This window comes from Puma concolor, chromosome A2 (assembly GCF_028749965.1).
Source record: "Puma concolor isolate L17-30 chromosome A2, mPumCon1.1.hap2, whole genome shotgun sequence".
Classification (NCBI taxonomy): Eukaryota; Metazoa; Chordata; class Mammalia; order Carnivora; family Felidae; genus Puma; species Puma concolor.
In genome coordinates, this window is record NC_141668.1 from 85,401,765 (window position 1) to 85,426,565 (window position 24,801).

The 24,801-nt window shown below is 36.7% G+C and overlaps 2 protein-coding genes across 3 annotated transcripts in view; one reads left to right on the top strand and one right to left on the bottom strand.

The window, feature by feature from the left end:
- The window catches only part of GNAT3 (G protein subunit alpha transducin 3), a 314,655-nt gene that overhangs the window by 130,277 nt on the left and 159,577 nt on the right, over positions 1–24,801 (top strand). The gene's annotated exons all lie outside the window — the stretch shown is intronic.
- CD36 (CD36 molecule (CD36 blood group)) overlaps positions 1–24,801 on the bottom strand; it is an 82,464-nt gene that overhangs the window by 44,808 nt on the left and 12,855 nt on the right. Inside the window, exon 1 of one of the 2 annotated variants that reach the window (XM_086696824.1) lies at positions 8,898–9,043. The exons of the other annotated variant lie outside the window; for it this stretch is intronic. The gene's annotated coding sequence lies outside the window, so the exon portion shown is untranslated. Of the gene's footprint in view, positions 1–8,897; positions 9,044–24,801 lie in introns of those variants that run through there. 2 annotated transcript variants of the gene reach the window in all.

A 24,801-nucleotide genomic window follows, 5' to 3' on the forward strand; every position in this document is an offset into this window, starting at 1 on the left:
GTGGGGTCTTAAAAATTAAATAAATAAAATAATTTTAAGAGGGGTTAGGGACATCAGTTTACATTTGCTTTAGCTCATGGCTTGATCAAAAGGATGTACTTTAAAATCCTAAAATGTCAGGTTTTTTAACTCTGTTTAAACACCAGTAAAAAGCTGAAGTGTGTGATGAATGTATAAAAACAAAATACATTTAATCAAAGAAAAAAGATGGATAATGAGACTCAAAGTGATTTATTCCATTTAATGGAGACATGCTAATCACACTAGAGACAATGAAAAACCTAATTATATGGACATCCGTGTCATCTGACAACCTGTTACCTTAAGTTTAAAGATACACACTTGGACATCAGATTCCTACAAGACTTAGGTACACATACTGTATGCACGTGTGTGTGCACGCACGCGTGCATGTGCCCACACACTCTTCTTCAGGGACATAGAAGGAGACCGACCTAATTAGGTTTCTTTTTAAAGATAGAAAAAAAAAGGTTTCTAAGAAACATGTTATACAATAATAATTTATTTAAAAAATCACTACACAGGAAAAACTATATTCCCGATACCTTTCTTTTTCTGTTTGTTTGAAGTGGGATAAACCCTGCATCTGAGTGACCCGGCATTTTAAAGAAACATAAAACAGTTTGTGGACCATCATTGCCCAGGTTGGTTCTTAGTGGGCTTAAGGGAAGGGTTTGCCCTTCAATGAGCCTTAGTTTTCTGTCTTCAAAGAGACCAGCAAGTTTGGTTTAGAGTGTTACTTATCAAATGAACTCCTTGGAAGAACTTTAAATAAATTCTTAAAATTTCAAAGAACCCATAGGATTCCAAGAGCGAACATTTTACTTTAAATGTATTTTTCCGTTTGAATAAAGCCTCATGTTGTTTGTAAGAAAAACAAACACAAACATTGAAAATATATACATGTAAAATTTTCAGAAGCAAATGTTTACCCGGAAATGTTATGGATCATTTCAATCACTTTCTTTACATATTTCAATGGGCATATTCCAGATGCTTTCATTAGAATTCAGACAGAATAAAAAGTGGTACACCAGCACTCTATGTTGCATGAGACAGATAGATGAATTCAGAATAATTCTAAAATGTCAGAATCCTGAAACTGTCCTCTATGTGTCTCTGTGATTGCTGGGTACCTGCTTACCTGAAAGAAATCGCAACATATCAGAGGTAGAGTGAAACCTTCCCTTTGTGATCTCCATACTTCAGTTTTGAATCATAAAGAAGTTTGACTTGCCTATTAAACTTCATTACTTTAGCAGCAACTTTCGCAGCAGCATTAAACCTTGCTTTGCAATATAGGGCACTGACAAGGGAACTGATAAAGGAATTGACCTAGTGGTAACTGTACTAGGGTAGGTTTAGGTGGGTTCAGGCAGCATCAGCACCGTCTCTGCAATTATCGGTCATCCTTGAGCTCACCAGCAAGCAACCAAGGACTCAAAACCTGTTTATCATGACCATCCCTTTCAGATTCCTGAATGTCACTCTTGTCTTTTGTTCTGAGGTTGTGATTCAAGGAACCAATAGTAGGTTATGGAGTCTGAATTGCTACAGAATGTCCCTCATACATGACTGAACTAGTCCTGCTAGTTTTGCTCTGCTTGATTAGCTCACTTGTCCTCAGGACAACTGGGACACAACTGTTTTCTTGGCTATTAGGGCCCAAGGTCTCTCGGTTGTGTTATTTAGGTAAGCAAAGTATCCTCCTCCACGGTGCCTCCAGTTCATGGGTAAAGGTACGTATGTGAATTGGAGTGCTTATATTATCTGAGTGGGTTTCAGTGGACTCTGTGATGCTCCTTTTGTTAAAGAGCACAGTGCTTTCCTGTTCAGGGTGAATGCTGAGAATATTCTTGTTTTCCCAAACTGCATGTACAAGGCTTGAAGCAGCATCCTCCTGTGTTCCAAGGACTAAAGAACATTTTCTGGATATGATCCAGGAATGTTGCTAGGCCTGTTTTTCCTCTCATTTTCTACAACTCCACAGGGAAAACTGGGTCATCACAGTAGGCTGGTGAAAAGGCTACTGTGAGTAAAATTGGGAGGTGAAGTAAGTCCATAAAAGCATGTAAAACCATACCATTTCATGAGTTAGCTCAAAATTAAAAACCATTACAATGTTTCCTATGTTATAAAGAGGCATGTCACAAAATACTGTTTTTATAGTAAGCCTCCGTATAGACTCCTCTCTTTCACATGCTTCTTTTCTTCCTTGGTTACCCTATGTGTATCTGTCCTGATTGATTTCTATTTGACTATTTGACATTTCATTTTTATCTTTCTAGTATGCTCTCAAAAGGGTACATGATTTGGGATATGTAAATTTGGAGTTGCATTCACATGACTTATTGCAATTGCATTTACAAAAGCACATCTATCCCTAAATCAGCAGAAACCATGAATTCATTTGGTCCTTCACTCCTTTTACAAACATGCTTACATCATCCACTTAACAGATATTTCTGTTTTGAAAGGCGTCCAGCCTCCAGTGGCAGTTCAATGTACAATTACAGGTATCAAAATATTACCAAAAAGTATTCTAGTCAAAACTTCACCATATTTTGCAACTGATTCTATTAGCCTTGCATTTACTATTCTGTATAGTAGGAAATATTTAAATTCTTCAAGAAACTCAAAAAATGAATATTAAATTACATTTATGCTATTTACTAAACTTTCTCTGGCTTGTCTGTTATGTCAGCCAGGTTATGGAAAAAAAAATACAGTGTGATCTTCTTTTTAAGTCTTTTGGTGCAAATCCATTACTTGGAAAGCTTTTTATCTCTAGGATATAATATTCTACCATCATATGTATCACTCTTTCAATATTCATCCAATCCTATGCAAATACAATTAAAAATGAGAACAATGTCTTTTGTTTTTTGTTTTTAAGTCCATTAAATAAGTACTAAGATGTGTTTGAGGGAATTGGCTTCAATCTTTAAAGATGGAACATAATGAATTTAGTTGATTATTTAAGGGATTTTTCACTATGCCTGAGAATTTCCCAGAGGAAAGAAAGAGAGTAATGTTTCTTTTTTTTTTTTTAATTAAAAAAATTTTTTTTACTTATTTATTTTTTGAGAGACATAGAGAGACAGAGCACAAGTTGGGGAGGGGCAGAGAGAGAAGGAGACACAGAATCCAAAGCAGGCTCCAAGCTGTCTGCACAGAGCCTGACGTGGGGCTCATACTCACAAACCGTGAGATCATGACCTGAGCCAAAGTCAGATGCTTAATGACTGAGCCACCCAGGCACCCCAAGATAGTGACGTTTCATCAGGGACTTCACACCCTAGAACCTTAGTGCCTTTTATATAGGGAGGAGTGACTTGTGATCTAGAAGCCATGAGTGACTGACTCAGCATTTAGAGATGTCCTTCCATACTGAGTACAGAAGATTCAAAAACTGCCTCCATATTTTGATTTATAAAAGTTTTGATTCTAGAGACATCGCCTCTAAGAATGCCAATGCTCTATTTAAAATTTTTCTTTGATTAAATAGGGAGTGTTACAAGAACATGCATTTTCCCTCAGGACTCACAAAAGCTCCTTTGCTCAACATTGGTATGAATCAGTCTTTCTACTATTATCTACCCCCCCCCCCATGCCATTCCCATCTTCTATGTAGAAGAATAAGGAAACACATATTCTTCCTGCTGGGGGACTTTTTAAAAACTCAGGGTAGGTCAGTCTGGGTCAAAGCCAACACCCAAATAAGTGGAAGAGAGAAAGTTAAGGAGAAAGAGCCAACAAGTTTGATCCAACTATGCCTAAAGAGTACTAACACTGGGGCACCTGGGTGGCTTAGTCCTTGAGTGCCAATTCTTGGTTTTGGCTCAGGTCATGATCCCAGGGTCATGGGATTGAGCCCAATGTCAGACACTGTGCAGCCTGCTCAGGATTCTCTCTCCCTGCTCCTCTTCCTCTCTCTTCCTAAAAAAAAAAAAAAAAAAAAAGAAAAAAGAAAGAAAATTAAAGTACTAACTCTGGAGTTTTCAATTATGTGGACCCCTAAAATCCCTCTATTGAGTCAGCTAGTTTCAGTTGAAAACACAATATTCTATGTAAAATGTGGATCTTAGATCACTGCTCATTTACACAAATAAAATATCTAACCAAAATTCTTGTTCATTAAGTGTCATCAAGAAACACAATCAGGAGGGGCGTCCAACTTTGGCTCAGGTCATGATCTTGCTGTCTGTGAGTTTAAGGCCTGCATCAGGCTCTGTGCTGACAGCTCAGAGCCTGGAGCCTGCTTTGGATTCTGTCTGTCTGTCTGTCTGTCTGTCTCTCTCTCTCTGCCCCTCCCCTGCTTGTGCTCTCTCTCTCAAAAATAAATAAAATGTAAAAAAAAAAAAAAAAAAAAAAAAAGAAACACAATCAGGAGACCTCTAAAAAAAAGAATCAAGGACAGAAATACGGTTTTTTACACTATATGTAACAGAGATATTAGTATAATATTAAACACATATAAAATACCATGTAACTATATTTTCTTCTACATATGTCCAGAACTCTTTAGTGTTATACTCAAAAATATGTCATAAAAAGCTCAGTTCATTCAGGAGTTGCAAGGGCGCAGGTGACAATGAAGCTCCCTATAATGTACTCACTTGGGAACTGTGTTGGTAGTGATTTTTATATCCCAGATTTTAAAATAGTGCCAGACACATAATAGATGCTCAAATACACATTGAATAGATAATGAAGAACCTATTCTATAGATATCACAGGATAGATCAAAAAGAAACATGGGTATATTATATAATTTGGTAGGAGAGAAGGTTATCTTTGGTTCTCCATGTTGTCTGATACCAAGTTTAAAAGGAATGGTTATTTTCTATGTATGCCTTTTTATATTTAGTAGACACCGGGCGTGAAGTGCAACAAAGAACAGGTGTGGTCTGCTTTAAGCAAAAATCTGCATGTATTAAACAAATAGTCTGATTCTTTCACATTAGCAAATATTCTTGGGGCGCCTGGGTGGCTCAGTCAGGGCCATTTTTTTTAAAAACTGAAAACCATTCTTACAAAGGATTCTGTCATTCTTCAGATACTTCTTGAGTAAGTACAATACAAGGATGAATGACATGCTCCTACAAAATAACCTTTTCCCAAGCATTTTAATGTTTATTTTTATTTTTGAGACAGCATGAGTGGAGGACAGGGGCAGAGGGAGATAGAGAGTCTTAAGCAGGCCCCACACTTAGCCCCACGCAGGACTCAATCCCATACCCCTGGGATTATGACCTGAGCATCAAGAGTCTGACGCTCAATGGACTGAGCCATCCAGGTGCCCCCCCCAAACATTTTAAGTGATCTAATATACTGTGTTTCTGTATCCACATCAAGGAATAGACATATTTATTAAAATGAAGATTCCTAAAATATGTTAAAATAATTCACACCAAAAACCATGATTCGGTATTAAATGTAGATCATTATAAGTGGTTGTGGTGTATTATTTTGCCTACCAAATTTTCGCCAAGTCTTCTGAATAGTAATACACTACCGTCTAATTTTTTACATGACCATCTTTTTTTATAAATCAACTGATGTGATCCCTTGCTAATAGTTTGATTCCTCTGGGTTGTTTACAGGGTTTATTCTGGACTGCTCATTTATTTTGTTAAAAGACAGTGGGTCTTTATCTGACTTCAAAATGCACCTTTGTCAAGAGTGTTAGTATGGCCCAGTCACTAGAAACTTAAGCACCTCTGAGGATTGGCCTTTATGTTCTGATAGCAGTTAGTTGAAGAAAAATGGCTGAAGTTCTGTCTCTGTTTAAGTTCTGTCTTTGTACTTGTTACCATCTGTGACATGAGACTTATCTTTAAGAGGGGCATCGCTCAGCTAAAGAGACATGCTAGAGGATTCCAAACACTGATCAATTTCAGAAGTCTGTAAAAATGAATAAAGTACAAAGAAAAAATCGAAAATATCACCAAATGTGTCCTTCCTTATCCCATGGCAACCTGAGATGGACTTTTTTTTTTTTTTTTTTACTCTCAAGAGAACTTTTCATACTATGACTATGAACTCTTAAATATCAAAACAAAATGCATAAATGCCAAAACCCAGGAGAAAAGGACAGTAAGTAGAACCTGGTAGCATTTTTGTCTCAGGAGAGGCTGCCAGCCCTGCCTCCGCCACAGACTGTGACAAACATACAAGAGTTTGAGTCAATAGGCAGATAAGATAAATACAACACCTACATGTGAAGAGGTGCAGACGTTATGGTCTTATAAAGCATGAATATGTAAAAAAAAAAATGAAAAGGTGTCATTAAAATCGGAAAAATTCTCTTAAATCAGAAAGGGCAAAATAGTTGAAAATGTACTCCAAGGAGCAAATCCTCAAACTGAGGATGAGAGTCAGACTCTAAAATCTTTTCCATTATTATAAAGATGTGTTTTCAAATAAATTAATTCTCTAATACCTTTTGTGTGTCAGATTACATGGTATATTACTTAAAGCATAAGATTTTTAAAACTATGGTAAACCACATTTATTCTATTTATATGAAAACAAAGAGTGAATATAAAATGAAAATATCACTAAAATGTACTACATTACATAGATAAATTTATAGATTGTTTTTATGGAATTATTAATCTAAGTCAAATTTACAGAAACTTTTTTTATCACATAAATAATATACTTTACTAGTCTTGCTTTCTCATGCTTTTAATTTAATGAAAATCCTATACATAAAAGTTAGGCAATGGGGTAATAACCAGCAGACATAACAAATTTGAAGTGTGTACTAACGTTACATAGTAAGTTTCAGCTTGATTTTCATGTAGTTGCTATCCATTATAAACTGTAAGTTCCTATGTCAAAATTTGGTAATTTGTAATTGGTACATATGTAAATTGCTAATAAATATAGTTTTATTGTATAAATAATAAAAACTACTGATACAATAGAGGATCTGATCTGAATATTCTTACCATCAAAGTATGGAGAGGCGGCACAATGCCAGCTAAACTGGCTTTTCATTCACTGATAAATTGGGTTGCCATAGCAAGCCCATATTCACTGTTTCTAAGCAACCCAAGGCTCCGCAGACTTCAGATACTTAGGAATCCACTGATCTTTCATCATCCTTAAGGGAGAAATATGAAAACTTGTGGTACCAGACTCAGTGGAAGATTCCCTGATGACCCAGTAGAGCAGTGACCTGCCATAAAATGTCCCTGTGTTGGTATCCATTTATCAAATAATAATATTTGTGATAGGGAATTAATTGATTATTAAAGTGCTAAGTGGATGAAATTAGGTACAGAAAATGATCAATACCTAGTATGTGCTGAGCAGGCAAATGTTTGAGTAAACAGACAAGATACCATGCACAATCCAACTTTCTAAAGACAAAGTCATTTACATAATGCCAGCATTCATAAAGTCCTTGCCTTTTAGTGTAAAAAAATATATCTGTTTAGCAGCATTCCCACACAGCAGGTCATTTCAATTTTTTTGTTTTCTAATTATTTATACTTAGGTAGCATACATAATTATACATCAGTAATTGCTTGTGATTTTATATTGAAATGTTTAATTATGGTTTGTCTAGAATGCTTGAATAATTAACCACCCAAACATCAAATAAAATTGTATAGGTCTGAGGTACAAGCAAGGTTAGGAATTCTTTGAATGAGGTAATATTAGCATTTCCTGCCCCTGTCTATGTCAAACACTCTCCCCGAGTCTCCTGTCTTCACACAGTACCCACAGAGGCAAACCACTGCCTCTATAGCTCTTAATTCACAAGGCTTACTTTCCAACTATTTGAGATAATAAAAGTGAGAGAGAGTTAAGACACACAGATATCGTCCGTTCCTATAGAATACTGTATCACAATGCAGGTCAGAATAAAATGCCATTACTAGAAATGGTATTATGTGAACAGTAAAATGATTAGGTCTGAAATCTGTAAAATTTTACCTAATTCTAATACCTGCCTCCCATTATCATTCCATGTGGCTAGCTCTTACCAGGAAAAACATTGGAGGAATGATGTGCAAATTGAAAACTGGTTCTAATTTAATGGTAAATTTTGTAACATTACTTCCCGTATCCTGTTAGCTGTTGCATCAAAGATTCAGTAACCTGCCAGGTATACAATATGATGATAGAGTTCTGTAACCTGAATGTAAGATAAAGTTGACATGTCACCTCTCATACAAGTCCCAGGAAGCCACCTGTTGACTAGAGACATACCAGGAATGTCAGCAGTAGAAACTCTTCCTGTGATAGCTACTGATTACTGTTGATTCTAAATGGGAAAGGATAGATTCTTCTTCAAGACTGGGAAGACACCCACTCTGCGTTACAATCTTCATATAAGAGAGTCCAAAACTTGCATAACTATATTATAATTGCCTTTCCAGGCAATTATAAAATTCATCTGCAGTTTAACAGTCTCCCTGGGCATAGATATTCTTAAGAATAAAAGAACTGTGCATGAATTTGTCCTTTTAGTACATTGTTGCTCTGTTAAGATACTCCTCCACTGCTGCATGTATATAACCACATGTTTCTTGGAGGGTGTCGATACTTCTGAGTATTTTTTAATATCCTCTTATCACTTAGTATTGTATTTATTACTGGCAAGATCATACATGGTAAAGTTACAACTGCTTCCATTTTCTTTTAGCTACAACTTATCAAAAAGCTGGGGACAGGGTGCCTGTAGGTCTGTATCTCAAATACTCCCTGAGAGAAGAGAGAAATGCAGGCAGAGCTTAAACTGGACAAGAAGAAAGCAAAAAACCAGATCAAAGTAAGATTTTAGTATTAAAGGAACCAGTCTTGCGTCTATGTTGTTAGGGTAGAAAACTTCACAGGGATTACATAAGCATAATTACCAGTTTGGAGTCCGAAGAAAAAGGGCAAATCCTCCAATATTAACTCACTTGCAAAATGCTGGTTGGAAGACAATGGAATTAACACTGATAACTGTGGTTATGTTTGCCCCAAGTGCTGGGTCAAATCACTGCTGACTGCTGTGAGCCCCACCTTCAAGTATCCAAGAATGGCTGTGGAGTTTTGAGTGACACTCCACTGAGGCAGTATGATTGCTAAACCAAAGTTAGGCTCTGCCGCCAGTGTTTGCCAACTTCCCCAGCTTACAAGTGAGCTGCTCCTCATGCTGGTTCTTTCTTTAAAAAAAAAAAAAAAAAAAAAAAAAAAAAAAAGGGATAGAAAGAAACAATTACGCCGTGACGTTTAAAAGAACACAGAAGCAGATCCCTCTCCAGGGATATTCCTACTTATTTTCTTAGAGTGGTTCCCTTGACTCCTTTCATCCTGTGTCTTTGTTATAGGAACCTGATAAAAACATGCACACTTCTCTTAGGAGAAGAATCAAAGCATCGATGAATATTCTAGTTTGTGAAAGCTGGAGAGAAAAGGCTTCTTGGTCAGGGCATTGCAAAATCAACAGCTTGGGGTCTACAATAGTTATGACATTCTTTTGCCATGTAAGACAACTAAGATAGCAATATTTGGTGGGTGTACTCTTATTTTTGCAACTCATTAGAATAAAAAAGTAAAGACACTCCAAAAACAAATTGAGCCATTATAATATAAGCTAAATTAGACAAAAAAATATGATTTTTCTCCCATCATTTAGTCAGTAATTTCCTGGGGATTACTGTTGATAATATGCATCCTTATACATACATGATAAATATTCATGTGACCACTGTGTTCCAAGAACTCGGCCACAAAGAGGAAGAAAGCATGTTTCCTACCATGAGTTTTTCTGCAATGCACTACAAATATTTCCAGATAAAATACAACGTGTGCACTCTATGTTAACTAGAATTTAAACAAAAACTTGAAACAAACAAAAAAGAATAAATACAATGGGTGAGTACTGAACACTTTCAATCCACCTTCTAAAGTGGGGTGCTACCCTAGTTGTGAACATTCATTCTAGAGCTATTTACCATGTAATCAAAATCTGTAATTTAATTACCTTTATCTCGTAAAATCTGAAACTCTCCATAAAAAATAATAATGAGGTTCCCAGTGGTGAAATGAATGGCTTCAAAGATTTATGAGTTGGCTAGAAATATGGCTAACTCCCTACTCTTACATCACAGGTTATAAAAACCCACCAAGCCCAGATGCCTAAGGCTCAGTTGAGAAATGGCCCATTGTGTAGCTTTTGATTTGGGGGCATTCCCCATTGTCTGACTATGACGGTATGGTTAGCTGAATTCCATGGTTAGCATGTTAAACATATGCCTTTGAATTGTCCACGTAAGGACTACTGAGACACTGAAAAGTACAGAACATGAAAGCTTCGTGGAGCATGGGCAACAGGTTGAGTTCCTGCTTGCTGCTCATCTGCTTCAGTCAGAAGCCAATTTGAGAGAGCTTTCACTTTGTCTGTTTTAAGAAGGAGATTTATAGCTCTCCCTGCTGTTAGTTGTTGAAAGCTACCAATATTTACTAAGATAAACCAATAATAGAATATATTCAAATCAGCTTGGATAGGTTAGCAACACCTCCCTGCAAGGAGCTCACATTCTGGGGACGCACCTCACATACAGAGGACAATTCTACAGAAAGATTCTACGGTAGAAGATAACAGAGTTTCCTAGGCTCCCAGAACATCCACATTTACTCAGATATAAATAGCTGTTACTCTTAGTTCAAAGACCTTTCACCCACTTCTACGCATGACACATTTCTTCTCTCTGTTGATGACCTTTATACTGCAGAAATTGAAGGAATCTTAGGAATCATCTGGTCCTGATAATTGAGCAAAAGAGGTCACAGAGACCCAGAGAACTGGAAATGCTTATTCTACGTTACCCTAATGGTTTTCAAAAAAACATTGCTTTCTTTTTCTCCTTATGCTTCTGTTTTCTCTAGTTTTTACCTCTTGTCACATATCTTCTTCTAGGTTCTGGTTTGATATTTGCTAAAGCATTGCTTTTGTTTTGTGTATATGTCATTATTCTTTGTTCCTCTTTAGCAATGCTCACCAACTTAAAGTTCAATTCCTGGATAATTAGAATAATTTTTACCTCTTTTTGATTGTCATGCACTAGATACTATCACTAGAGTGAAGTTCATTTTTTAAAGCTATTCTGGTTCCTGCTCTTTGGACTTCTCAAGTTTATTTTAAATATTTAAACATCTTCAACATTATTTAAATTTAGTTATTAAATATGAAAATAAAAATTTTCTACTTGATTAATATATTCTATTTCTTCCCTTTCATATAGAACACTTTGAAAAGTTCTAGGAAAGAGTAAGGGAGAAGACCTATTTGTTAACATTATACCATGGGCCAGGTGTCATACTAAATGCTTCCATTTGTCATTATTTATGTCCACAAAAAATTCTCTAATTGAGTATTATGAGCCATATTTTTACAGAGGAGATAACACAAGGAAAACTAAGAAAATTAGATAAATGCTAAAATTTTCAGCATCAGTATGAAATGGATGACCTTGAGTTTATGCATCTATACAACAAGCAATAGCAAAGATTAGTAGGAAGACATAAGGATACATGGTCACATACAAACATTTCCTTGCCCAGATCTAAATCTTTACCTTTTGCCAATATAAAGCTCTCAGCAGACACATTTTGCTATGCTACCCTGAGGTTTTAAAATTATTTTCATCACTCTTATATAGAGATGATAGTTACATTAAATAAGAATGTAAAGAAATTTATCTTATTAAACTATTCCTCTTGGCACTGGGTATTTCTGGGTCCAGAGTTTATGAAGGTAAATAAAACTTATCTTCATGGAGTGAGAGATAGACATACAGAAAAGTTATTATAGTAATATAATAGGTGGTTTAATGGAAGGTTTATGGCACAGTGGAGGACATACAGAGGGGGAAGTTTCAGCAGGAGAGATGCCAAGCTTCACAGAGGGATTAATATTTCCAGCTTCTTCCGCAAGCATAAGTCAGAGACTGACTACCATGTATTGGCCAACACAGAGAAAGGTTAAAGGCAGAAGGTATTTCTCCATCTTTAAAAAGAGCAATTTCTACCAAAAAGCTAGTGACCTCAAGGAAGAAAATATAAAAAGTTGTTGCCAGCAACATCAAAATAAGATTAGAGGAAATTAATTTCAAATTAATTGCATTCCTGCTAAGTTCAGGCATTGTTAGGGGAAAAATGTGGTTTCTTCTTAAAATACAAAAGCAATTTGTATTAAGCTGCCAAGAATTATAACTTTGCATAAATAAGTCAAAGAACTAAAACTTCTTCCTCAAAGCCCCCAAATTTTACTTAATGCTGAAAAAAAGAGTAACAACATACTGGATACATTTTATAACGTCTTTGGTGTTTCCATACCTTCACAGATAGTGGAAAGTCATTTAAATTTAGAAAATGAGAGTAAATATGTTGACATACCAATAAATTGGTAAGCATACCAATTTAATTTGATACAGTGATTTGATTTGAAAATAATGAAGACTGAAAGTTAAGGTGGATGTATAACTTTGCAAGCACTTTAATGATTTTTAAATCTAAAACTAATCAGGCTGAACATATCAAAAGGTACATGTTTATGACACTTAGAGATTTCTTTGTTGTATTAAGTAAATTTTAAGAAGATCTTAGTATATTTGTGTATGTCTTACTCAGGATAAAACATATCCTCTTACTATGAATGTTAGGCTTTAAAGAAAGCAAACAGTCATATTCATGCCTCAGGAAACAAGAAACCTGAGGTTGTACAAGTACGATTCACAGAAGATAAAAACTTCAATGATGCATTCCTATATAAAGAAATTAAATGCAGTAGATGTGTTTCCACTTGAAAGCAGAGGAAAACTGTTTTTAAATAAAAATTTCTCAGTCCTTCTTTTTTTGACAATAAAACATTCTTGAAATTGTAAAGTCTAGATGATAGCATTAAGTCAGGGACATTGGCTTTCTAGAAGCACTGATTATCCTCTTACATCCTTTATTTCCCCCACTTTAGAAGTCTTTTCCCAATCCCAGATTACTCATTTTAAAATCTACTCCTACAGATGCCACTCAAATATAAAGCCTTCTGGTCAGATTCATGTCAAGGCTCTCCTTACAAGACACAGAGGCTATGTGAGGACAGGACACTCTCTCACATGCAACCCCTACTCTGACCTCTGTCAGGCACTTTATCCTGGAGTCTCTCCCTGTTTATTGCTCAACTGAATTAGGTAATAGGAAGCCAAGTCTTGCTTCCCTCTATCAAATAGGTAACTCCCAAACTCCCTGGAGGCAGGGACTGGACTCCTCTCTCTCTGAACTATACCTAGCTCAATGTTTAAACCCACAATAAGTGTCAGATATATGGGTAAGCTCCTAGAATGAGACAACTGGACAAATAATTATTCAAATCTAGTTTTAAATACCACTGAAAGGGTATCTTGTGCCCCTTCCTCCTTTGGGCTACATACAAGCAAAGTTCTTTCTAGTGAGTCCTTTCCAAAGTCACTGCACTTATCTCCAGAATCTGATTGCAGGGCAGGTGACGTAGCATTGATGTGTGTTGGTTGACTTTTTAAATAATCACATCACAGTTTTTATTTCTTGCACTATCACATTGTATTTACTTTGTGAAATGATAATCTTATCAGAAGCATGTTTTTACCAAAAAAACGGACGAAGAGATTAGAACACAGAATACCCTCTCTAAACTGGTGGCTGTGGCTTTCCCTGTCCTGGTCGTGAGCACTTGGCAGGTAATGGCCCTGTTTTCCTCAGTTTACTTACGCAACTGTATAGGGCCTTGAGCAGAGTGATAGGGCCCCAAGAGCTCTGTGAATCTGTTTCTAAACATAGCTGCCTACACATCACACACAGCCTATTATACACCACTGCTCTGGAGCCATGATGGACACAGTGTTTTCGGAGGCTGTTCTCTCTGAGGCATGCCTCAGCTCTGAGATCCTCATATTCGCCTCTGGGGATGGAGGTGAGAAAGCTTGCCTTTAGGAATGTGTCTGCGGCAAGGCAGACCACAGTAGCTCTCTGGGATTCCTCCACATCTAAGCTCCTTTGTTCCCACCTCTATTCAAGTGTATTGCCCTTTGCGCTACTTTGAAATAATGTTGAGAACAATGTGTCAGTTTGATCATAACTGCTTTTCATATCTTTATTAACACTGAATATTCACATAAAGTCTATTTCTTGTCTTCACTCAAGGTCCTTCCCCAATTTGCAGCTTCCTATTTTGCAGTTCAAAGAGAAGAAAGAGGGTAGAGGGATAAAATCATGTGGATTAATATCTCACAATATCATTTCATCATATTATAAAAACTGTAAAATGTAGGAAACAATCAAGGAAACAATGAAGTCCTAAGAGTATGTTCACAGAACTCACAGATCCTTAATCTTCCCTAGAAGATTAGTTAAATATAAATAAGTAGAAGGAAGTGGGGTTCTCAGAATATAAAATTAGGTAATTACATAAAGCATTTAGCACTATCATTGGTATGGTAGAAAAAAAAAAGGCATGTGGAAAATGTAAGCCTGGTTTGACCTATTCAGGTAGAGGGAAGTATATTTAGACCAGGTTATGGGAAACTTAAATGCCTGAGCATAATCTGACAGAAAATAATGAAGGAAAAGATGAGTGATTTAAAGACCTCTGGTTTGGGGCGCCTGGGTGGCGCAGTCGGTTAAACGTCCGACTTCAGCCAGGTCATGATCTCATGGTCCGTGAGTTCGAGCCCCGTGTCAGGCTCTGGGCTGATGGCTCAGAGCCTGGAGCCTGTTTCTGATTCTGTGTCTCCCTCTCTCTCTGCCCCTCCCCCATTCATGCTCTGTCTCTCTCTGTCCCAAAAAATAAATAAACGTTGAAAAAAAAAAATTAAAAAAAAAAAAAAAGACCTCTGGTTAAACATGGAAGATTGAATCCATTTTCACATGCACCTGAAATTTCATTAAAATGAAAGTAATAGAATTAAAAAAAAAAAAACCATGAACACATGTGTTCAGACAAGATATTTAGATGACAAAATCCAGAAAATAAGTCAATATTTAGAAAGCAAATGGACTCATAATAATGGGCCCTAAAATGTCAGATTCTCAACATCTATGCCTAGAACAGAAAGCCAATATGAAGCAAAAAGGATCTGCTAAATAACTCCAGAAAGGGTCATGAACCAGCAGCATGGAGTGCCATGGGAAGCAGGGTCTAACTTGGTTGACTAAGTCCTAAACCCCAAATCTTCTCTTCAAATACTCCACTCAGCCAATGCACTCTCCTTCCTCACCCTGTTAAAAGGTAGGGTGTTTCTGCTTTGACAATATTGAGCAAAGAACTCTGGATTTAAAACAGAAGGCCCAGTTAGGGGCATGAGGGAGATCCATGCAGAAATAAGTTTAAGTGAAATTCCACATACCGATTCCTTTTCTACTGCCACTTCCAGAGCTCTAGCGAGCAAGAAATGACAGGATTTCTTTCTGGGGGAACTGACTGGTCCAAGAGAACACATTACATTACTTCCTAGTAGAAGTGGGTAATGGGGGAGGAAAATGAAATGACCAGAAGCTTACTTGATCCCTCTAGAGGGACACTGTCCAATAAAAGCAGAACGTGAGCCTCATGTTATATATACTTTTGAAATCTTCACTAGCCACATTAAAAGCATAAATAAATGGGTGATATTAATTTTAATATTAATATATCACTTAGCCCAATATCATAAATACTATCCTTTTAATATAATTATATATATATAAATTATGTGTTAATATATTAATTATATTATCATTATTATAATGTATTATAATAATTGACATAAAATTATTAAGGAGCTATTTTACTTTTTTTATATACAAAGACTTACAAGTCTGGTTTTTGTTTTACTGTTGTAGCACATCTCAGTTTGGACTAAGTCTATTTCAAGTTCTCAATAGCCACCTGTGGTTAGTGGCTACCATATTGGTCAATGAAACTCTAGAATGAGATTCGTATTTATATGCCACGATTTTAAATGTAAATGGACAATCACCAAACATTTGAGGAACACTTCTGACATGCACGACAGTATTTAAAACAGGTAAGGAGACAATAAGGACAAATATAAGAAAAGGGAATAAAAAACACTAAATATTTTTTTGTGATTACTCTGTTCAGACAACTAAGGGAAGATACTCCATCATGAAACCAGTGAAACAGAAAATCATAAAGTCATAGAAAGGGAAATAAAAGGTAGCAATAAAGAAAATTTAAGCAACGGTTGTAGAAATAACACAGTCAGCAGGGCATTTGGAATATCACAGGCATGACATCAGTACAGGAGCCACAAGAGCACCATCAGAGGAACAGAACAGATCCAACATTCACAGGAAGGGTTTTCCAGGGAAAGAAAAATAAAACCAGAAAAAAAAGGGGGGGGGGTAAGGATAGAATGCATGAGTGTTATCCAGAATTGAAGGATCTAAGTCTCCAGAGTACAAGAAGTCAGCCAGCTTAGCATGGTGGATTGAAATGGCCACAGGCCATTGTCCTACCTGTCTTCACATGCTTACAGAGTATCAAGAACAACAGAAGATCTTAAAAGCCTCCCGGGGGACTTGGGAATAACGTCACACCAAGTCAGAACACTGGGAATTTAGGAGACATGTGAGCAATCTCTTTAAAAATCTGAGGGAAAAGGATTTCCAACTGTAATTCTATATGCAAACATGTTTTCAAGAAGGAGAATTTTAATATCTGCAAGTTCCCAAATTTTACTTGTCTTTTATCCTTTCCTAAGGAGTTCAAAGAACTCCCAGAACAGAAACTCCACCAAAGTAAGGAAGTAAACAAAGAAATCAGAAGACAGAGGATGGAGAATATAGCTTGTCTGACAACCGAGAGACAAAAGGAATTTCCAGGAAGAAGTTTAAAAGAAGTTCTAGGATAAGAATTATGTCACAGGCCTTGGGGGTGGTGGTGAAGTTAGTATTGGGTCAGGAGGATGACAGGATTTTAGGAGGCGATTATCATCACCAGGAAAAAATAAATTTTACCAGAAAGAAAGCACTCATTCCAAACTTGTGGCTCTCCTTTTAAGAAAATTTGTAACATGAAGGTAGATAGTCAATACTATCAAGAAAGGTGATTATATCAAGTGGGTAAAATGGAGGGAGGGTTCTGTAGTGTAGTATAAAAACTAGATCCTTCTCCATAGGAACAAATCAAAGGCCATGTGTAAAAGAGAATACTTTTTATAAAATCAAGAATTAACACTGTAAGTATGTTATCTAGAAATAGTTCAAGGTATTTTTCTCCTGGAAAGAGGCATGGGGAATGGGAGAAGCTAGGGAAAATAGGACAATGGTCTTTTTTTCTTTAGGTGCTAAAATACTATTTGACTTTTTTCAATCACATTCATTTGATAATCAAATACATTTTAAAACAGTATTATATCTGTTTCTTTTAATATTTTTCATGTTTATTGGGGGGGGGGAGAGAGAGGGAGGGAGGGAGGGAGGGAGGGAGGGAGGGAGGGAGGGAGGGAGAGGGAGAGGGAGAGAACCTACACATGAGCAGGGGAGCAGGGAAGGGGCAGAGACAGAGGGAGACAGAGGAAGTGGGCCCTGCACTGGCAGCAGAAAGCCCAAAGTGGGGCTCAAACTCATGAACCTCAAGATCAGGACCTGAGCCAAAGTCCAAAGCTTAACCTCCTGAGCCACCCTGGCACCCAAAACAAGATTACGTTTGAATTGAGCTGTCCGCAGTAACTACTTACCAATCCTTTACTTCTTTTCCTACCTTGTGTCTCTTCCCTTCACTCCCTTGGTTCTTCATTTTCTTAACAATTTCCCAGGAAATGTATCTGCTCAGGAAACTGCTTTATTTTCTACTTTACGGAAAGGATTGAGGCCATGGGCTATAGTCTTCAATGTCTCTACAAAAACATGGTACCTGCTTCACACACATACGTAAATCATCACCTGGAAACCTTAGCTCTTATAAAGGTATTTTCATGTAGGTAGTGGTTCAGATTGAGGTTTCTGAGACAGAATGGGTGCTAGAAATTTCTAAAACTGCTATTTTGCTGACATTACTCCTATTTAATCTGAAATTTTTTGAAGTCTTTACAAACAGTTGCTATAGAATTCTGTAGATCAGAAAGTCAACACACGGAAATTTGCTTGTGTTTGGAATTTGACCAAGATATTATATAACCTGTTACTTACCAGCTCCCAGCCTGTACATCTGTAAATCGAGAACACTTTCCCCTGGTGAAATTATATTCATTAGTCAGTAATTTTAAAAACAAACCTGGGACGCTGTATGGTAGTAAGTATATACAAAAGAAAGGAAACAGACGTATAGATTTAGATAACAGATGATCCAGTAAACTTAGATTGGAAGATTCTTTATAGATCACCTAGTACAACCCCCTCATTTTAGCCAAGAAGCACAGAGAGGACCTGAAAATTTATCTTCTCAGTGTCACAGATAGTAAGAGAAGAGGGACCAAAGTTCATGTCCCCTAAATCTGAAACCTGCAAGGGATATTAAAAGTCATTTAATCTAAATGATTTATTTCTCAGATGAGGAAATGGAGTTTCATATTTATATATACATAAATGTGTGTGTGTGTGTGTGTGTGTGTGTGTGTGTGTGTGTGTGTGTGTGTGTATAGTTTGGCTTTTAAAATCTTAACCCTAAGATAATTTTGCACCCATTTTACAGATGGGGAAGCTGAGATACTGAAAGGTTACACAATTTATTCAATGTCACAAAATATGTAGCACTTGAATTCAGATTTATTTAATAAATAATAAATAATAATTATATAGCCTATAGTTTTTACACTTGGAAACTACTATTGGAGAAAATTCCAAGAGTTTTCATGAAGCTTTCCCCCTAAGCTTATTTGAGAGAAATGATAAAGAGTAGAATAAAGAAAGTTCCAAGCTTCGGATGAAAAAGGAGGAAAGGTATTTGGACACTCATTAACTCATATATTCACTTAAACACTACTGACCACTGACTATAACCAGACATTGATCTTGGTGCCGGGACACAAAGATGAAAAAAAAATGTCTTTCAGAGATCGTGGTTTTGTTGAGAGGAGATACACTATAAATTAATGGAAAGGCGTCAAAGGATACGTAGACATTTTCTAACCACCCAAGAGGTTGTAAAGTCAGGACAAGTAGAAAGAACAGCATGTATAAATTCAAAGCCAGAAGGGAATGATGTATTTGGAAAACCACAAAATTCTTTGCAGGGAAATAGCACAAAGTGAGAAAGATGAGCAGAAACCAGCTTTTGAAGCCCTTTGCGTGATTCTAAGAAACTTGAGTTTTATTCTGTAAGCAGAATAGAGTCATTAAGTCACTTTAAGTCAGGGAAATGACAAGATAAGAGTTGTTACTTATAAAGGGTCATATTAAAGGCAATAAGTTGGGATGAGAGTCTACACAGGAGACTAATGAATACTGGGAAGACATAAGGCTCTGAACTAAAACTTGTATTCAGTCAATGAAGAGGAGATGGACTCACTTTAGACAGACTTTTGGAGTAGTAGGAAGATACTTGCAGTGTGTGGTGGCATCCATGGCGAGGAGGGCTATAAAACGAAGCCAGCCCCAGAAGTTCTCCTCCTGAGTGGGAGAAATACTCTCCTGAAAAGCTTTTTGATGGTGCTCTGGAGCCTAACAGCAGGGGTAGGAATAGGAGAAGTAATGAAAACTGGGTAAAAACTGAACCAAGAGCTCCCGTAAAAGCAGAAACAAAACACTAAAATCCAAAGGAACCTAGAACTGGACACTTCTCTTATACCAGCACCGGTTGAAGTGTCAAATATAGTATAATGCTAACAAATAGCACAGCAGTTAAGCTGTTAACAGGAACACTCACACACTTCCACTGCTATTAGGAAGTATTTAAACTCTTAATTTCTCATCTTCCCCACTTCACATTCCAGGCAGTGGTTTAGCTTTTAAGGTAGTGGTGTGGAATCAGGGCAGCACTTTAGCATCATCATGGGGGTTGGGGAGATGTGGAGGTAAGTGTGGGGAACAAAGGTCAAGGTATGGAGGTCTGTATTGCAAAGGCCATGGACCAATATGTAGGAGACACTTATCATTTCATTTGCTTAGACTAGGCTCAGTAATTTACAAAAGGACCTTGTCAAGAATATGCAATAAATGAAAGGATTACATGAACCTGCTTTTTGGTGCAGTTGTTTGACCAGTGCCTGCATAAAATGTAAATGCATTAGGACCGTTTAAAGAGGTATAGGATAAGGGAAAAAAGAGAATCTAAGCTAGTGGAAAACAAGAATATTTTCCAAGAAACACTCTGTGTGGTTTTTGCAATTAAAAACAATCACTACTGTTTGCCCCTAAGGCTAATAATACGCCCTGGAAAAACAAGGATTAGATGTAAGAGGAGAAAGGTGCCATTTTATTCTGGCATAAGTAATACAACAATCATTTTAAGAATATCCATGATGGATGTAGTTTGCAGAAACACGCCAAGTGCAGGAATGTTTCAGGTAAGAAAAGTGATTGACCCTAAATTTTTAAATTTCCATTTAAAATAGGTATCTCTTGCTAAACTGGGCACACAAAGTACTCCTTTTGACCATCACAAAAAGTAGTCATTATGTTTATTTACAGCAGTCTTCCAGATTGTAATGTTAAAATATACACATACCCCCAAGTACATTATGCAAATTTGACTCTGCAAAAAATAAAGAATGGTCTCCAAGAATACTGATTTCCCAACTAACTAAGGGATTTTTTTTATACTTATTGGTATTGTTCTCCTTTTATTAACAGGGAATTAAGTCAGTTATCATGACCTTGCTCTAACTATTGAACCATTCAGATGTCGCATCCAAAACGATGGCAGTGGTTGTACAAGACTTGAATCAACTCACATCGCCTAGGCTCATAACAGACATCTGTAATCTTTAAAAAGACTTAAACCTTGTTATTTAATTAACAGTGGAAATGTTTAACTCGAGTTTTAACTTCTCAATGTCAGTTTCCTGTTCAGTTACTGTCTCGCATAAAACAAAGCTACATGTTTCACTTGAAAACAGGAAAGATGAACCAGGATCATGCAAAAGGGTAAATCTTAAGGGGAAAGTAAAAAATGCACATCTTTGTTTGCTTAGATCCTATCTTCAAAGATAACTAAGGGCAAATTCTATAAAGTTCAATGAAAATAGCTTCTCTTTATTAATAATATGATAAATAAAGCAGAGGTGGATAACAAATCTCTATTTTGTATTGCCTTTTTTCTATTTTAAGACCAATTGAAAAAACTCAAAGGTGGAAAATCTTAACCTTATATATGGGACTGAAACCTTGCATTTATTATGCAGCTCATGTTTAAAAAGCATATACATATAAAGAGAGTGGTATATTTCACAATATTCCAAATCCAAATGTCTCAAATATACATTATGGAAAGGTAATTTTTGCATGTGTGACTTATGGAATCAAGCTTAATTTGTAGCCTTAACGCCCTCCCCCCACTCCTGTCCCATCCCCACCCACAACACCTCCTCTGTAGACTTGATAACAAGTTCTTAAGCAAATTAGAAGCATGGGTCATTTGTTAATGTTTCTACTCATTTGAAATCCACACATTACTAAAACATTGAATACTCGATCATGAACTTGAATCACTCACTAGATGTTCTTTTAAACAAAAGTTATGATGATTTTCTATTATGTAAAAGAAAAAGATGATTCAATTTATTTTAGGTGGCATCTAGAATATCTAAGTAGAAAATTGACACATATATTTTAAACCACATTTATTTAAGTTAAACTTAGATGGAGATTTCCAGAAATACTGTATTTACAATAATTCACAACTCCAAGATTTTACAATCTCTGGTTAATTACATTCTTATCCTGTATAGTAAGTGGAAAGACTGCTTAATTTTTCCACAAGTAACTTTCACTACATGAAATTAAGATTTTATTCCATTTATTTCTTATCTGTCAATGGTATATTTTTTTCATTTATGTAACACATTAGTTTTTAGAGTGTAAATGCAAGGAACTGAATCAATTCCCTAAACAGTTTGTGCATGTTGTAGTTATTATACACAGATTGATCTCTTGTGGTTCTCATTGACCATCAAATTACTAGCATCAAATTAATGAGATTTTGTATTAAAATACTGTGCAGTGACTATACCATAGGGCTTAGGGAGAAAATTACAAAGAAACTCTATTAGGATCTTATAACCAAAGTAGTGGAAAGTGGATTTCATAGAGGTAAGTTTCATTACTGAAGCAACAAAGAATTTTGTCATATGAAAGAGAAAATAGCTCCTGATGTCCAGGACCTGGTCTGCTGCTATCTGGTAGGTCTTGTTGTTTCTGGACATTGGCCTGGTACTCACAGCCAGGCCTTGGTATCCTCTTGTTGAACATCAACAATTTGACAGAACATCAACTTTAGAAAAGGCCACTCTATGATCATGATGGTTCATGACAAAAACCAAGCGCTCTATAACGATGTATAAACACAGAGCATTTACGAACACTAAGATACCACATAACTCCCTTTCCCAGCTAATATGGGTCATTGCTGCTGCTTTGCCAATCACAGCCTTAGCCAGTCTCTTCTTCCCTACTCCTAGATAAGGTTTATTAGACCCCCAGTGGTAAAATTACCTTGCTTCCCCACAACATCCAATTCAGAGCACAACTCTGTTTCCTTAACCCCACTTCCAATCTAATCACCCCAAATCCAAATTCTATATGAGTTTCTTTTTACCACCTTCTTACTGAGTCACCCTTGTTTCCCTGTGGTATACTTTGCCCTCTTTGAGATGAATAATCAACTCAACTTGTTCAACTACAGGTGTGTTCCTGCAGGTCTTTGGCTAAAGACCATTGACAGTGATAAAGTATCTCACAAGCTTGGCTCTTCCTGCCAGTTTTATCAAGAAGCTCTGACATATTTGGTACCACAATACTCCAGAATGTTGTGGAAGACTAAATGGAACTTAAAGGAAGGATAGTTAGAAGATGCCTTAGGGATGAGGAACAGGAGAAATGATTATGTGTGTGCAAAATGGCATCAAACAAAGATCTTAAGGTTAGAGCAGCCATATCAAATATAGAATAAAAGAATATGCCAAGCTAGGGGACATAAGCCAGGGCACAGGGAGGACACATCAAGAGCTGAAGGACATTGAACCACTGAAGAGCTTTATAATCCTGTTTCAAAAGAAGCTAGGGGAGAATGTTGTCTTTTTTCACTAAAATCCCACTAAAGGGAAGGAGTCTAGGTCACAACATTGAAGATAATATACTATTGTGGTATGTACAAAACATGGGCATAGGGTCATATAATTAGGGAACTAATGGCCCTCCAAGTAAAGGGCCATCAAGATAATGGTCGGTTAATTTTAAACAACTTCTTAAAAGGGATTAAGTCTGTATTTAATAGGGATTAAAATTTTATGGTAATCAGGGTAGGAAGTACAGGGTACGAGTGTAGATTAAGAAAATAGCAAGAGTGATCCTAAGGATGGTGATGAGGAAGGTAATTAAAACAGCAATGTAACAACGGATTTCTCAAAAGCAAGCATTATGAGAACTGAGTTAAACATTTTTGGTTATTCACATATATAACAATTTTTTTGAGAACAGCTGTGTTAAATCCAATCTGATTTAAATAGCTGTTAAAACTGAACTGAGTGCTAGGAGATATACTTCTCACTCTCTAATCTCTAGCCCTTACTTGCCAGGAGTTTTTTTCCAAAAGAAGGAAGGATTTAAAACTAGATCAGACTCGCAGTTTGACTCAACATCATAGTGCATGTCCTTTCCTTATCTTATCTTGCCCTCAACCCTTTGCCTACATAGCAAGCACCTGCTGGGCGGTCATGCCTGGAACCTGAACCAAGTTGTGATCTGGCTCCCTTCACCTCCATGTCACAACCCAGAGGATATGCAGATTCTTGCTCCAGGCTTTTTGCAGTTACTTCTACAGGTTAAAATACTGGGTCATTTCCCCTATCAAACTCTTCCTCATTCTTGAAAATTTCAGACTGCTTTTGGAGCTACTTTCCTGTCATAGGAAATGATAACTTTCATAGGAAATCATAGGAAATCATTAACTTTGTTTTTCACTTATTTATACTTTTATTTCTCCAGGACACTGGCAAATGTTTCATTAATCTGTAGCCTTTGCAAGAGTAAAATAAATTCCTCTGGCATTCTTGGTCTGGACTTCTAATTGGGACAAAATAGGAGAATGACCAAAACAAAATCCTGGTATCACACTCAAGTAGCTCACAGCATGGCTAGGAAGATAAATTCCTAAGCAGACTGTTATGATACATTGTGACACCTGCACTCAGGTGGGGGGAAGAATAGTGGATTGGGGAAGAGAGATGAAGGACATTTTGGTAGAAGCGTGATCTTCCTTGAGAGTCATAGAATACAGGCCCAGGTAAAGAAAGTGGGAGAAGGTAAAGGGATCAGAGCCATTCCCCCCAAATATATAAATCCAGAAGAGCACACACAGTGAGGAAATACAGATATTTTGAGAAGGCTTTGGTATAGCATAGGAGTTTTGGAAAGACAAGACAGGACACGAGAGAGGCAGGAACAGATGACGACACAAAGACCTAATATCAACAAACCACACCAAGACGTGTGCCTAAATACCTAGGAATTCTTTCTGTCAAGAATTTCTCTTGAAAGCAATAGAGAGCTACTCAATGATTTTAGGGAAGGAATGCAATAAAATTCAGGGTTGGAAGATGGCTCTGGCTCTCTGGAGAGTAGATTGGACAGAAAGCCAGA